Raw genomic sequence first — 16,773 nt, 5'->3', positions numbered from 1 at the left:
CACCTGGAAACCAATACATTTGATGTATTTGATACCATTCACTAATACCGCTACAGTCCTTACCAGAAGCCTGCTCTCCCCAATTAAGGTGCCACCAACCTACTGTGCTGCACACGTCCTCCTTACTCCATGTGACCTGAGTGAAGCCAATGCAGCCGCTAGGGGCACACATAGCTCACTACACATCAACACAGTTGAAGATTGCTCCCCCAAGTTGCTGCTCCTTCCTCTCTGCGTGTGCATCCTCCTTCCTTTCTCCATGTGACCTGAGTGAACTCAATGTAGCCGCTAGTTGCACAAAAAGCTCAATACACATCAACACAGGGAAAGAAGGCTCCAAGTTGCTACTCCTTACGCGTCCCCCTATGAGAGATATGGCGGTGGAAATGTCCTTATGCACAAATATTGATATACAGTGCCTTGCGAAAGTATTCGGCCCCTTGGAACTTTGCGACCTTTTGCCACATTTCAGGCTTCAAACATAAAGATATAAAACTGTATTTTTTTGTGAAGAATCAACAAGTTATACATAATCATGAAGTGGAACAACATTTATTGGATATTTCAAACTTTTTTAACAAATCAAAAACTGAAAATTTGGGCGTGCAAAATTATTCAGCCCCTTTACTTTCAGTGCAGCAAACTCTCTCCAGAAGTTCAGTGAAGATCTCTGAATGATCCAATGTTGTCCTAAATGACTAATGATGATAAATACAATCCACCTGTGTGTAGTCAAGTCTCCGTATAAATGCACCTGCACTGTGATAGTCTCAAGAGGTCCGTTAAAAGCGCAGAGAGCATCATGAAGAACAAGGAACACACCAGGCAGGTCCGAGATACTGTTGTGAAGACGTTTAAAGCCGGATTTACAAATGCAAAAAGATTTCCCAAGCTTTAAACATCCCAAGGAGCACTGTGCAAGCGATAATATTGAAATGGAAGGAGTATCAGTCCACTGCAAATCTACCAAGACCTGGCCGTCCCTCTAAACTTTCAGCTCATACAAGGAGAAGACTGATCAGAGATGCAGCCAAGAGGCCCATGATCACTCTGGATGAACTGCAGAGATCTACAGCTGAGGTGGGAGACTCTGTCCATAGGACAACAATCAGTCGTATATTGCACAAATCCTTTATGGAAGAGTGGCAAGAAGAAAGCCATTTCTTAAAGATATCCATAAAAAGTGTCATTTAAAGTTTGCCACAAGCCACCTGGGAGACACACCAAACATGTGGAAGAAGGTGCTCTGGTCAGATGAAACCAAAATTGAACTTTTTGGCAACAATGCAAAACGTTATGTTTGGCGTAAAAGCAACACAGCTCATCACCCTGAACACTCCATCCCCACTGTCAAACATGGTGGTGGCAGCATCATGGTTTGGGCCTGCTTTTCTTCAGCAGGGACAGGGAAGATGGTTAAAACTGATGGGAAGATGGATGGAGCCAAATACAGGACCATTCTGGAAGAAAACCTGATGGAGTCTGCAAAAGACCTGAGACTGGGACGGAGATTTGTCTTCCAACAAGACAATGATCCAAAACATAAAGCAAAATCTACAATGGAATGGTTCAAAAATAAACATATCCAGGTGTTAGAATGGCCAAGTCAAAGTCCAGACCTGAATCCAATCGAGAATCTGTGGAAAGAACTGAAAACTGCTGTTCACAAATGCTCTCCATCCAACCTCACTGAGCTCAAGCTGTTTTTGCAAGGAGGAATGGGAAAAAAATTCAGTCTCTCGATGTGCAAAACTGATAGAGACATACCCCAAGCGACTTACAGCTGTAATCGCAGCAAAAGGTGGCGCTACAAAGTATTAACTTAAGGGGGCTGAATAATTTTGCACGCCCAATTTTTCAGTTTTTGGTTTGTTAAAAAAGTTTTAAATATTCAATAAATGTCGTTCCACTTCATGATTGTGTCCCACTTGTTGTTGATTCTTCACAAAAAAATACAGTTTTATATCGTTATGTTAGAAGCCTGAAATGTGGCAAAAGGTCGCAAAGTTCAAGGGGGCCGAATACTTTCGCAAGGCACTGTAGCCATTGGTTCTCTCCAGAGCTGACTGCCCTTAACCAACACAAAAACATTCTATGGCGCTCTGCATTAGCATCGAACAGCCCTCGTGATATGCAACTTTTCAGGGAAGCTAGAAACCAATATACACAGGCAGTTAGAAAAGCCAAGGCTAGCTTTTTCAAGCAGAAATGTGCTTCCTGCAACACAAACTCAAAAAAGTTCTGGGACACTGCAAAGTCCATGGAGAATAAGAACACCTCCTCCCAGCTGCCCACTGTCACCACCAATACATCCATTATAATTGAGAATTTCAATAAGCAATTTTCTACGGCTGGCCATGCTTTCCACCTGGCTACCCCTACCCCGGTCAACAGCACTGCACCCCCCACGGCAACTCACTCAAGCCTTCCCCATTTCTCCTTCTCCCAAATCCAGTCAGCTGATGTTCTGAAAGAGCTGCAAAATCTGGACCCAAACAAATCAGCCGGGCTAGACAATCTGGACCCTTTCTTTCTAAAATTATCTGCCGAAAGTGTTGCCACCCCTATTACTAGCCTGTTCAACCTCTCTTTCGTGTCGTCTGAGATTCCCAAAGATTGGAAAGCAGCTGCGGTCATCCCCCTCTTCAAAGGGGGGGACACTCTTGACCTAAACTGCTTCAGACCTATATCTATCCTACCCTGCCATTCTAAAGTCTTCGAAAGCCAAGTCAGCAAACAGATTACCAAACATTTTGAATCCCACCATACCTTCTTCGCTATGCAATCTGGTTTCAGAACTGGTCATGGGTGCACCTCAGCCAAGCTCAAGGTCCTAAACGATATATTAACTGCCATCGATAAGAAACAATACTGTGCAGCTGTATTCATTGACCTGGCCAAGGCTTTCGACTCTGTCAATCACCACATCCTCATCAACAGCCTTGGTTTCTCAAACGATTGCCTCGCCTGGTTCACCAACTACTTCTCTGATAGAGTTCAGTGTGTCAAATCGGAGGGTCTGTTGTCCGGGCCTCTGGCAGTCTCTATGGGGATGCCACAGGGTTCAATTCTTGGACCGATTCTCTTCTCTGTATATATCAATGATGTCACTCTTGCTGCTGGTGAGTCTCTGATCCACCTCTACGCAGACGACACCATTCTGTATACTTCTGGCCCTTATTTGGACACTGTGTTAACAACCCTCCAGGCGAGCTTCAATGCCATACAACTCTCCTTCCGTAGCCTCCAATTGCTCTTAAATGCAAGTCAAATTAAATACATGCTCTTCAACCGATCGCTGCCTGCACCTGCCCCCCTGTCCAACATCACTACTCTGGACAGCTCTGACTTAGAATATGTGGACAACTACAAATAGCTAGGAGTCTGGTTAGACTGTAAACTCTCCTTCCAGACTCACATCAAACATCTCCAATCCAAAGTTAAATCTAGAATTTACTTCCTATTTCGCAACAAAGCATCCTTCACTCATGCTGCCAAACATACCCTTGTAAAACTGACCATCCTACCAATCCTTGACTTCGGCGATGTTATTTACAAAATAGCCTCCAATACCCTACTCAATAAATTGGATGCAGTCTATCACAGTGCCATCCGTTTTTGTCACCAAAGCCCCATATACTACCCACCACTGCGACCTGTACGCTCTCGTTGGCTGACCCTCGCTTCATACTCGTCGCCAAACCCACTGGCTCCAGGTCATCTACAAGACCCTGCTTGGTAAAGTCCCCCCTAATCTCAGCTCGCTGGTCACCATAGCAGCACCCAGCAGCACCCACCTGCGCTCCAGCAGGTATATCTCTCTGGTCTCCCCCAAAACCAATTCTTCCTTTGGCCACCTCTCCTTCCAGTTCTCTGCTGCCAATGACTGGAACGAACTACAAAAATCTCTGAAACTGGACACACTTATCTCCCTCACTAGCTTTAAGCACCAGCTTTCAGAGCAGCTCACATATTACTGCACCTGTACATAGCCCATCTGTAATTTAGCCCAAACAACTACCTCTTCCCCTACTGTATTTATTTATTTTGCTCCTTTGCACCCTGTTATTTCTATCTCTACTTTGCACATCATTCCACTGCAAATCAACCATTCCAGTGTTTTACTTACTATATTGTATTTACTTTGCCACCATGGCCTTTTTTTGCCTTTAGCTCTCTTATCTCACCTCACTTGCTCACATTGTATATAGACTTATTTTTCTACTGTATTATTGACTGTATGTTTGTTTTACTCCATGTGTAACTCTGTGTTGCTGTATGTGTCGAACTGCTTTGCTTTATCTTGGCCAGGTCGCAATTGTAAATGAGAACTTGTTCTCAACTTGCCTACCTTGTTAAATAAATTTGAAATAAAAAAATAAAAATTGGAACGCAGACTGCGAACCAGGCCTAATCGCCCAACATCAATGCCCGACCTCACTAATGATCTGGTGGCTGAATAGAAGCAAGTCCCCGCAGCAATGTTCCAACATGTAGTGGAAGGCTGTTATAGCAGCATAGGGAGGACCAACTCCATACTAATGCCCATGATTTTGTAATGAGATGTTCAATGAGCAGGTGTCCACATACCTTTGGTCATGTAGTGTATGTTAGAGGCTATTTATATAGAAATTGCGTGTAAAACCCATATAAACTGCATTTATGATTATATGACAATATTTTACGTTGACAATGATTCTGTTACACAATTTTTGAAGTATCTCATACCTTTGTTTTATTTCCCTGCATAAGTAAATTCAGTATTATGTCTCTACTACCGTTCATTCCAATTAGAGTGGTTTGGATTTCTCCCTGATCAACATGCCTGCCATTTTCACACCATTCTAGAACTTTGAGGGTTTATGACTTTGCCCCTCTAGTAATTGAATAGGTTGTTATCAATACAATGTCACAATAAGGCAATAAAGTAAAGAATGTTTGAAATTTCCGATTATCCATGCAAAACAATTGCGCACATTCAGCTCATTCATCGTGTCATTTCAGATATATGAGGATAGCCTCAAGATATCTCAACATTTTGGCCACCATAAATTGGATATTTGAGTGACATAAAGTAAAAGTGTACTATACTTGACAAGTATGAGTGGTTTAGGTGAATTTTTCATCCTTTTGGGCTCTGCAGGTCAAGCAGCATAAGGGTGCATATTCCCGTGTTGGCTAGCCTACTGTTGATAATGTTTACTTTGCTAGCCACACTTTTCCTACTCAAGGCTCCGATGAAGGCGATTCATGCCAAAACATAAGCCTATTGTTCATTCTAATATTTTTGGGATCCTAACATGGTCCTCACCCTTACGGAAAAACCACATGAATTTCAAGTGATCAAATGTGATCTTATGTGACAACACGTGACAACATGTGAAACAACACGTGAAACAACACGATTTCATACGTGAAATCACGTGTTTTTTCCATAAAGGCAATGACGATCTCGGAATGTTGTATCATGGTCCCCTGGAGGTTTTTTATCTAGCTCCCAGTTTGTTCCAGGGATGTCGCTGAGGACAAGTTTGGAATGTTCTTGGGATATTGTCTCATGTTTTTCTGGAATTTTTTGTCGAGCTCAAATATTGTCACGTGTAGTTTCATGGTATCCCATGTAGAAATGTTGCATCCCCAAGGCCACATTTATTTCACAAGAGATTATGTTTTTACGTATGTAGTTTCATGTTATCACATGCATTTACATGTTGATATTATGTGAAATGCATGTGTTGTTTCTGTAAGGGAATATAAATAACATTTTAAATCAAAGCTTCAAACTTTCTGCAGTTGGGTTGCAAAATTCCAGTTTACTTTCCCAATATTCTCAGATTTTCAAAAAATCCTGGTTGCAGATTTCTTGTTTACTCTGTCTTCATCATGGGAATTTTATAACCAGGATCTCTGGAAAACCTATGAATTGGGGGAAATCTACCATCATTTTGCAAACCCATCTGAAACTAGGCTCTGAGATGCAGTTGTTAAGTGGCACCTCAGAGACTCATGGACAATGATCTTCCGTGGACGGGTTGGGCTCCCAGATGTTCCAGATACAGATATTGGTCTTGCTGTCAAGGCACACGGAACTGGGCTTGGCTGAGGGGCTGTACACAGACAGTATGGTCGGCCTCTGCACCAGGGAGAAGTGAACCAGACTGATCTGATGACCAGGGGCCTGTTGCACAAAAGTAGAATTAAGACATCCGGGATAAATGACTCAGCTGAGCTCAATGAAGCCAAAACATGTGCGTCCAGGCTTAATTGGTTGCACAAAGACCAAGCCAGGATGAGCAGACACGGATTCATTAAGCCAGGTGAAACCAATCCTGGATAGGTGCGCGCTCACGGCTCACTCAAATAGACCCCGCCACAGATCACAGATTAACTGATTTACCATGGCAACTAGAGCCGCGTACTTTTCCCCGTCGGAAGCACAAATCCTCATGGAGGCATACGAGGAGGTAAAAGATATAATTAAGAAGAAAGGCAACACCGCCACAGTGATAAAGCAAAGAGAAAAAGCGTGGCAAAGTATTGCAGACCGCCTGAATGCGTAAGTAGTGCACAATTACACACTCACCGCTCCGCTGAAACATCACAATTACAATTCAAATATTTAATTCACATCTCCAAAAATGCAGTTGTACTGTAATTATGAAACGGTTAAATTTTTAATTGAAATGCACTGCAGATATGAGTGAAATTGTGTAAAGTAACTCCATCACACTGTATAAAGCTATGATAAATATTTTGATATTTTTACTGAAAACAAGACAAAAATACCAAGTAATTTTTTGCAGTGTGACTCCATTAAATGTGTGTGTGTGTGTAGATTAAACATGAACGGGCCAAAACGGACATGGCAGCAGGTCAAAATCAAATACAAGAACATTCTGCAGAATGGTATGGTCCCTGACTAATATTTAACAAAGCACAAGCATATATTGTACCCAGAAGGTGCCTGCTCACACATTGTCTGTACTGTTTTAGCAGTGAAAAAGAATACCCACAGACAAGGCACGGGTGGTGGGTCACCAAAGGCTGACCTTACCCCAGCAGAGGACATGGCCTTGGAGCTAAATAAAGGCAGGCCCGTCTTAGAGGGGATCCCTGGGGGAAAGAGACGAGCATAGGTTCCTCCCAAGATGCCACCCGCTTCATTCAAGGTATGTCCTTCCATCTCTACATGGGATACAACCACATTCATATTGAATCAATTTGGACTGTCTGACTTTGGTTTACCTATTGCCTTGCAGTGTCTGGCAGCACTGTGTTCCTGTTAGAGCCACCAGCACAAGCACCAGACGATGCTGATCCAGTGAGTACTCCATCAAAGGCATACTGTAGGCCTGGCATGTCTTGTCTACTAGCTTCAATATGAATCCGATTAAATGTGATAGGGTGAAGGCCCCAGTGCAGCAGCAACAGCACATGATGGAGACGATGATGAGGAGGAGACCATCTCTCTGGATTCCAGAAGGCATGAGGTATCATGTTAAGACTGTGAAAGTACTATTTACTCTACAATGGTGAGGAGTCCTCATCAAAATCAAAAAATCTAATTTATTTTACAGGACCCAGATGCTATACAGTGGGAAAACCAGCCTGGCAACATAGTGCGTATTAATAAAAGGACACCACATCCTGCCAAATTCCAGCTGCGCTAATTGTATTGTGTTCACAGAGCTCACAAGCTATCAGAAAGTTGTATGGCAACCACCTCCGGCGCCAAATAGAACTGGCAGACATAGACATTCAGTACAAGAAGAAAAAGATGGAAAATCTTGCACTGGAGTCCGAAATAAAAAAGAGGACAATTAGGAAACTGGACCTTGAAATAAAAAAACTTGAGAGGGAGGTGAGATATGCCTTCAATGTACACTGTATGCTAACTGTAACACAAATGTATTAATCATTATTTTTCTTTCCTCCCCCAGCTCCAAGAAGATGACACAGCTCAAAATAAAAATTAGGTATATTCTCGTAAAGTCAAGTGAGCCATGACATATGAGCTCTTATTGTGAGCACACAGGACAGTGGCATCTTTCTAAGGTTTTTTTATTTTCCCAGCAATCAGTACAACCAAGTCATCGTTATAAGGCATCGCCCTCTTTTGCCCACCCCCCCAGCACCAGGTGTGGCCACTAGCCTATATGAAGGCCCAAAATTGTGTGTTCCTTTCTGCTCTGACAATGGCATGCCCATTCGTGCGAGATGTGGTGGATGAAGAAGCATTTGTGCTGAGGAGAGCCTTCAGGCGAGAAAGGGTCTTCAGGGACCGGTTGGACCCACTGGCCTTCCCTGATGACCATCTATATGAAAGATACAGGTTTTCTGCAGATGGCATCAGGTATCTATGCAGACTACTGGGTCCCAGGATTAAGCACCGCACTGCACGGAGCCATGCACTGAGTGTGGAGCAAATGGTTTGTGTGGCCTTGCGCTTTTTGCTAGTGGAGCCTTCCTGTACTCAGTGGGGATGCAGAACAGCTGAACAAGGCCACAATTTGCCGCACAATAAGGAGTGTGTGTCTGGCTATCAAAGCATTAGCAGATGTCTTCATCTCCTTCCCTGGCCACAGAAGACTCTGTGACATCAAAGAGGAGTTCTATAGGATTGCAGGTAAGAGGATCTACAAATTACAGGACAACTGTTAACACATAGTAGGATACTCATTACTTTGTGTGACAGGTTTCCCCAATGTCATTGGTGCAGTGGACTGCACACACATAAGGATAAAAGCCCCCTCAGGTGCCCATGAGGCCGATTTTGTGAATAGGAAATCCTTTCACAGCATTAATGTTCAGGTGAACATAACTTTTTGATATTGTCCATTGACGAACACTCTGCATTGCCAGTGATGTGCATTGATTGGTGTAATATTCCTCATCTTATGATTTCAGATGGTCTGCAATGCTGACTGTGTGATCAGCAATGTTGTGGCAAAATGGCCTGGCTCAGTCCATGACTCCAGAATCTTTCGGGCCTCTGAAATCTATCACAAGGTAAGCCACACAACCCCTATTTATAACCATCATGGCTGTGTCAAGAATATCACTGTGTTTATGAGGTAGTAATGATGAGATTTTGTGTTGACAGGTGAATTCTCTGGTGTGTTGCAGGGAGACAGGGGGTATGGCTGCCAGCCTTTTCTCCTGACACCTTTCACAGACCCCCAGGAAGCACAGCAGGCCTACAACCATGCCCATGCCAGGACCAGGGCCAGAGTTGAAATGACCTTTGGCCTCCTGAAGGCACGCTTTCACTGCCTTCACAAATTAAGGGTCAGCCCTGTTAGGGCATGTGATATTACTGTGGCTTGTGCTGTCCTCCACAATGTGGCCTGCCTGAGGAAGGAGAGGGCCCCCAGAGTGCCACCAGCCATGGACTGGGACAATCCGGCAATCTTCCCTGATGACGACAGTGGTCGGCTGCTGAGGGACCAATATGTGTTGAATTATTTTAGTTAGTATGTGTGCTTTCAATTTTGGTTAAATATGTCCTGCGGTGGCAGAGGAATTTGGGTTTTTTTGGGTTCGTTTTTGACGAATTTGGCCTCTTATGATGTTTGTGCGGTATACTGTGTGTAATACAAGGCTGCAGGGAGGCTACTGCATCCATTCATTTGTCTGTTCAGTTGATGTGTATGGATTTGTCCTGCATTTATTTTAGTGTGCAGACATGCAGGGTGTGTTATATACAGACCTTTGAATGTGTATGTATCATTTTGTATAATATGCTTGGATTCTGTGCTTTCCATCTTGTAGAGTCACTGTGACTTCAGTTTCGAAAGGAGCTGATGGTTTACCTGCTTTGTTTTGTCCTTATTCAATAAAGGAACATAATGTTACACATTGTGTTTTTATATTCATATGGAATGTGTATTTGTTTATGACAGAGTACTAGGGCCACACTGAAGAAAAAGGATAAAGTCATACATTTATGAAGCTGGTTCTTTCTGCAGAAAAGCTACATATTGTTTTTACAGTTTTGATACTTATGACAATGTGATACTTAATATTCTGGCACATCAGCATGTCTTTGTTTATGAAACCATACTGAAGTACAATATCACAAAATGCCCCACATCTGTCATTTTAACAACTGTCCTCCTTTAAAACAACTGGTTACAATATTATGACTTGTGTTTTTTTCCCCTCTGTGGCCCTAATATTCTATCATTTTATATATAGCCTTATAGTCTATGGGAAACTGTAAATTATCTAATGATAGCAACATCTAAAAATCATTTTTTATCAAAAATCATTGAAATTAATGATCACAAACGTTTAAATAATAACAGTGGGTCTAGTTATATGTGATAACAATGTATAGTGAGCAGTGAAATAACTATTGGTTTCCATTTGTGGTGACTGCTGACTGACATTAGGGATGAGATTAAATAGATCCTGGAATTTAGCCTGGTCTGGAGCAGGCTAGCTCCACAGAATAAATCTCCATGGTAATTTATACCATAACATATCCTCCTGCCCCCTATCCATCTTTAGTGCAACCGGATTACGGATCAATTGAGCCAGGATCACCAAGATATCCTGGCTTAATCCCTTATCCTAGTTTTGTGCAACAGGCCCCTGCAGGCAGGGACAACAACAGCACAGAGACAAACTAGCTCGTATACAAACATGGCAAAAATACCATTGGTTGTTATGGGTGACACCTTTAGGTCCACAGGGCAGACCTTCAGTTCAGGACAGTGGCAAAACACAAGTTGTTGATTGAAAGTGCATGGTATGAGCTAATTAGGAGCAGGTGCCGTTTCTAGGGACTGTTCTGCACTGCAACGAGGATTTACAGATTTACACCTGTGTCGCGGCTGGGGTCCGCCCCTATACATAGACCCCATGGCCTCGACACACGTTCTCTTTAATTTTCTCGGCGGATGTCCAAAAGGCTTGAGGTACACATTTTCTAAAGTTTGCTTGGTAAGTCACTGGTAAGTGTGAATATCTTGAAAGTAAACTCACTAGCTGTTTGCACATGGCCGCCCCTCATTTTGAGTGCTCCACTCACTGATGCGGCTGGTCTTTATCTTCCGCCCGTGTTTTGTTAGCATTACGACTCTGTGTGCATCCATTAATATGGTGGCTCTTGCTGCCACAAACTGTAATTTACCTTACACAACTTGCTGAATGGCTTGTTCCATGTGTGTTGTGAATTTCATTAACATGCTGCTCCCCACGCCAGGTTCCTATTCCTCCAAGGGGATCACGACATAAGCTCTCCCAGGGCGTTAGAACCCTGCACCGTGGCCCTGTTGGCTTGGCTGAGCTTATGGCTACCCTTTGTGACAGGTGTGAGGGTGGCATCCCCCCTGGGGATCCACATACCTCGTGTATGCACTGCCTGGGTCTGAGCTACGCGGAGAGGGTGGTGGAGCGCCCTACTGGATGCCTGTTTGGTGTACACCTGACTCGATTGGAGGCCTTGCGCGAGTGGGTCGGCCAGGCTCTGACTCAGGCTGGGGATGAGCTCCCTCCCTCAGGAGTGGTGCACCAGCGAGCTGTTAGTCCATCCACTGGGACCACTACCCCTCCCAGGAAGTGTGGCCGGAACCACCGCAGGGAGAGTCTATCTGCTGCCAGTCCTGGATGGGGTGCAGGAGTCAGACCACTGGGACCACCTTGAATGTAGGGCGCATGCCCTGCGTCAGAAGGTTGATAGCTTCAATGGCGATGGCAGCTCTTCCCTGTTGGCCAGTGACAATCTGTTCCTGCAGGATGAACCTGGCACGGTTCACCACCGTGAGTGGGGCTACCAGGCCATCAAAAGCCAGCAGCGGGGCTTCCTTGCCCCCAGCGGCTCGAGAGGCTATGAGGAGCCAACTCACTTGGGTAGCCACTGCACTGGACATCAGACTGGTGGACACCCACTTGCAACCAAACTATGGTGGCGTCCTTCTCCTGCCCCATCGCCTCGCGCTGAGGGACAACAGCGGGGAGGGGCACAGCATGCGGTGGAGCAACAACTTGTAAACTCTCACCGCCATAGGGAAGTGTATGGGAGACACAGGCACTCAGAGCGCCAGAGGAGAGGCGGGCCCTGGCAGGACCCCTGGCAGGACCCCTGAAACACCCTTCCCCGGTCTCAAAGGGCAAAGTGGGAGGAGGGTGTGGCCTCCTCCTCCTCCTCTGGGTGTTGTCCACAATGCCCGAGGGGGTACTGATTCCAATTTCGGTGCTGGCCCCCGTCTTTCAGGGGCCTTCGTGTCACCACTGTGGAAGAACCCCTGAAGAAGAAAACCTTTAGCCTTGTGAGCCTGGAAGGAGAGTTTACAGTTTAACCAGACACCTAGGTATTTGTAGTTGTCCACATAGTTGAATTCAGAACCGTCCAGAGAAGTGATGCTAGACGGGTGGGCGGTTGCGGTCAGTGATCGGTTGAAGAGCATGCTTTTAATTTTACTTACATTTAAGAGCAGTTGGAGGCCACAGAAGGAGTATTGTATGACATTGTAGCTTGTTTGGAGGTTTGTTAACAGTGTCCAAAGAAGGGCCAGATGTACACAGAATGGTGTCGTCTGCGTAGAGTGGATCAGATAATCACCAGAGTTACATCATTGATATATACAGAGAAAAGAGTCGGCCAGAGATTTGATCCCTGTGGCACCCCCATAGAGTCTGCCAGAGGTCTGAACAACATGCCCTCCGATTTGACACACTGAACTCTGTCTGAGAAGTAGTTGGTGAACCAGGCGAAGCAGTCATTTAAGAAACCAAGGCTATTGAGTCTGCCAATAAGAATGCGGTGATTGACAGAGTCGAAAGCCTTGGCCAGGTCGATGAAGACGGCAGCACAGTACTGTCTTTTATTGATGGCAGTTATGATATCGTTTAGGACCTTGAGCGTGGCTGAGGTGCACCCATGACCAGCTCGGAAACCAGATTGCATAGTAGAGAAGGTACTGTGGGATTCAAAATGGTCTGTGATCTGTTTGTTGACTTGGATTTTAAAAATTTTAGAAAGGCGGGGCAGGATGGGGTCTATAACAGTTTGGGTCTAGAGTGTCTCCCCCTTCGAAGAGGTGGATGACCGCGGCAGCTTTCCAGTCTTTGGGGATCTCAGACGATACGAAAGAGAGGTTGAACAGGCCATTAATAGGGGTTGATTTGTAGGGATCCAGATTTTGCAGCTCTTTCAGAACATTAGCTGTCTGGATTTGGGTGAAGAAGAAGCAGGGGGGGGGGGGGGGGGCTTGGGCAAGTTTTTGCAGGGGGTGCAGGGCTGTTGACCGGCCAGGGGTATCCAGGTGGAAAGCAGGTCCAGACGTAGAAATATGCTTCTTGAATTTCTCGATTATCGTAGATTTATCGATGGTGGCAGATAGCCTCAGTGCAGTGGGCAGCTGGGAGGAGGTGCTCTTATTCTCCATGGACTTTACATTGTCTCAAAACTTTTTGAAATTAGTGCTACAGGATGCACATTTCTGTTTGAAAAAGCTAGCCTTAGCTTTCCTAACTGACTGTGTACATTGGTTCCTGACTTCCCTGAAAAGTTGCATATTGTGGGGGCTATTTGATGCTAATGCAGGACACCACAGGATGTTTTGTGTTGGTCAAGGGCAGTCAAGTCTGGGGTAAACCAAGGGCTATATCTGCTTTTTTAAGATGGCGAGGAAAGCACTTTTAATGAGCAACCAGGTATGCTCTACTGACGGGATGAGGTCAATATCCTTCCAGGATACCCGGCACAGGTTGATTAGAAAGGCCTGCTCACTGAAGTGTTTTAGGGAGCGTTTGACAGTGATGAGGGGTGGTCGTTTGACCGCGGACCCATTACGCACGCAGGCAATGCTCACTGAGATCCTGGTTGAAGACAGCAGAGGTGTATTTAGAGGGCAAGTTGGTCAGGATGAAATCTAAGAGGGTGCCCATGGTTACAGATTTAGGGCTGTACCTGGTAAATTCCTTAATAATTTGTGTGAGATTGAGGGCATCAAGCTTAGATTGTAGGACGGCCGGGGTGTTAAGCATATCCCTGTTTAGGTCACCTAACAATACCAACTCTGAAGGGGATCTATAAGAAGCAGCAACGGTGAGAGACTTGTTTCTGGAAAGGTGGATTTTTAAAAGCAGAAGCTCGAATTGTTTGGGCACAGACATGGATAGTATGATAGAACTCTGCAGGCTCTCTCTGCAGTAGATTGCATCTCCTCCCCCGTTGGCAGTTCTATCCTGTCGGAAAATGTTTTAGTTGGACTAGAGAGAGACTCAACGAATACAGCAAATAACTGCTATAACTGCTGCAAATAACTGCTATAACTGCTGCAACAACGGGAATTGGTGCACGAGGCAGAAATAATGCAGTGCTACTTTAGTTCCACAATCAGCTGGAAGACTGTGTCCCCTTTTCTAAGTGGAGGGAAGGAGGGGGGAAGGAGGGTGAGTTAGGTGAAGCTAGCCTCACCGCTGCTCCCTCCCCTCAGACTGACCATCAGATGCAGGCCATCGATTCAGTAAAAAAAAAGCTAATGATTATGCTCACTTAGCGGTGCCCCACAAGTAATACAATATATGATCACATACCTACAGTATTTAAACATTATTTTAAAATACTCTTTGAAGAACAACATTGGCCAGGCAATTCAAGCATAGCCAATCTGCATGGATAATGTGTGGTACCTATAGCCAACTGCACAAACCTCATTGGTACAGAACTGTTTTTAATTGGTTAATGTTGCATAGACTTACTTTTTTAAAGTCAAAAATCTGAGCAATAGATCACCATTTTGTATGCATTCAATTTCATTCAGCGTTAACTACTTTGCGTGGCGGTTTGTACTAAATGACATGTTTCCCCAAAACGGTGCTCATTCTTACTTTTCGGTACGTTTGCTCTCGTGTTGTGTGTGTTGTGAGGTGTGGCCTGGTCAGTATGGGTGTGACCATTTGAAATCACCAAACTTATGCAACACACCATACACAACCACCCTATGGGCCATCATAATCACGCCGTTCTTCAACTGGTCATTCTGGGGTGTATTTTTTCCACTGATTCTGCAAAACTTTTCCTAAATGAAAGCAAACAGAACAAAACGGGGAGTGACCTACCTGAAGTTGTCCAAAAGAAACTCTCTGCAAAATTGTTTGGATACATTAGTCCAAACAGTACAGTAGTTTCCTTTGAATTAAATGTTGAACACCATTCTGTCCTATTGAATGCACCACTGTTAGTTAAGTACACAGACAAGTATACAGTGTTTACAGTAAAAAGAGTATCCATGTGAACATTACCATGCAACAAGCAGGAGCAAGTGAAGGCAAGCAAAGCAATGAAGCCACCAACAGAAGGTGCCATTGCAAACATTTGCCAGTGAATAAAGGAAAAATATCAGGAAATAGTAGAGAACACAATGCTGTATGTCTATAGACAATGTTGGTCCACTTATCTGATGTTAGATGCACTGAAATCAATGCCAAATGCATTTTGACACTCCCGATTTCAACACACAATGGTCCTGGTCTTCATAAATAGCCATGCTCTATTCTCATGCTAGCTGAAGGGTTGACAACAGACAGATATGGCCATGAGGGAAAAAAAACATTATCAAGTGTTATGGGCTCCTCTGTGTCACTTTATTGTTTCTGACTAGACCTTCAGGGTGACTCAGATCGCATCACTACTTCCTGGGACACAAAGATAACACACAAAGGAAAACAGAGTCATGAAAACCAATATACTTTATATGAGGAGCGTCTATTGAAAAGGGAGAGGGACTGTTAATGACTTGTTGATATCTCCATATTCGCTTTCCCCTTTTTCCTATATTCACGTTTTCTTTTTGATTATGTAAAATGTGTTTTATAAATGACAATTTAATATGCACTTTGAATAAACTCTGACTTGACTTTGGAGTGATACTAACCTTAGCTTTAACAGGCTCTGTCTTTTCCTTTAGAACTCTGAGGTCAGAGGATGATGATTTCTTGGCCCTGGTCTGTCCTTTGGGATCCCTCTCATGGTCAGCTCCTTCTCTGTGCCTCCTCTCTCGACGTTTACCCCTCTCTTCCTCCCTCTCTCTATCCAACCCCTTATGTTCCCTGTGCACTTGTTCCTCTTCTCTGGATTCACCATCATATCTCTGACTTTCACCTGCATCCTGTAACACAAATATACCCCAGGATGTGAGCCAGCAGTCTGTAGGGTGAAGTTGCCCCTAGCCTAGATGCTGATCTTGGGTCAGTTTTGCATTTCCCCCACTAATGGTTAAGGTTAGGATTGGGGGAGAGGAAGATTATCCTAGATCTGTACCTATACTCTAAAAAGTAAAGGTGCATGATGGAACCAAATAAGGTTATTGAGAGCGATGCCATAGGACACGTGTCAAACTCAGTCCACGGAGAGTCGAGTGGCTGTGGGTTTTCGCTCCTCTCTTGTAATTGATTGATGAATTAAGGTCACTAATTAGTAAAGAACTCCCCTCACCTAGTTGTCTAGGTCTTAATTGAAAGGAAAAAACATGGAATGAGTTTGACAGCCCTGACATAGGGGAACAATAAATGGAATGGTTATTTTAAAAATGTAGGTTTTTTTTCACATATTTCCCAGGGTGCCTTTTTAAGTACATTTTTGAGTTGCCAGTACCACCCATGACTATGTTTACTAGTGACAGAGATATAGTTGTTGCATGCACTCATTTTCAATTATGTGGCCATAACCAAGTGAAATCCTAAGTGAAGATGTGAAGATGATCATTTAAATGGTGTTCTTGAAGACAATACATTTTGTATAGTATTTAATAGGGCCTAGAT

General features: G+C 44.1%; 1 long non-coding RNA gene across 1 annotated transcript; it reads left to right on the top strand.

The window, feature by feature from the left end:
- The first annotated feature begins 8,470 nt into the window (after positions 1–8,470).
- Positions 8,471–9,909, top strand: LOC135523155 (uncharacterized). The gene is made up of 3 exons (XR_010452787.1): positions 8,471–8,626; positions 8,908–9,009; positions 9,104–9,909. It is a non-coding gene; the product is annotated as an uncharacterized LOC135523155 (long non-coding RNA).
- The last annotated feature ends 6,864 nt before the right edge of the window (positions 9,910–16,773 follow it).

The sequence above is a fragment of the Oncorhynchus masou genome, chromosome 30 (assembly GCF_036934945.1).
Source record: "Oncorhynchus masou masou isolate Uvic2021 chromosome 30, UVic_Omas_1.1, whole genome shotgun sequence".
Taxonomy (NCBI): domain Eukaryota; kingdom Metazoa; phylum Chordata; class Actinopteri; order Salmoniformes; family Salmonidae; genus Oncorhynchus; species Oncorhynchus masou.
This window is presented reverse-complemented; position numbering and strand designations above follow the sequence as displayed.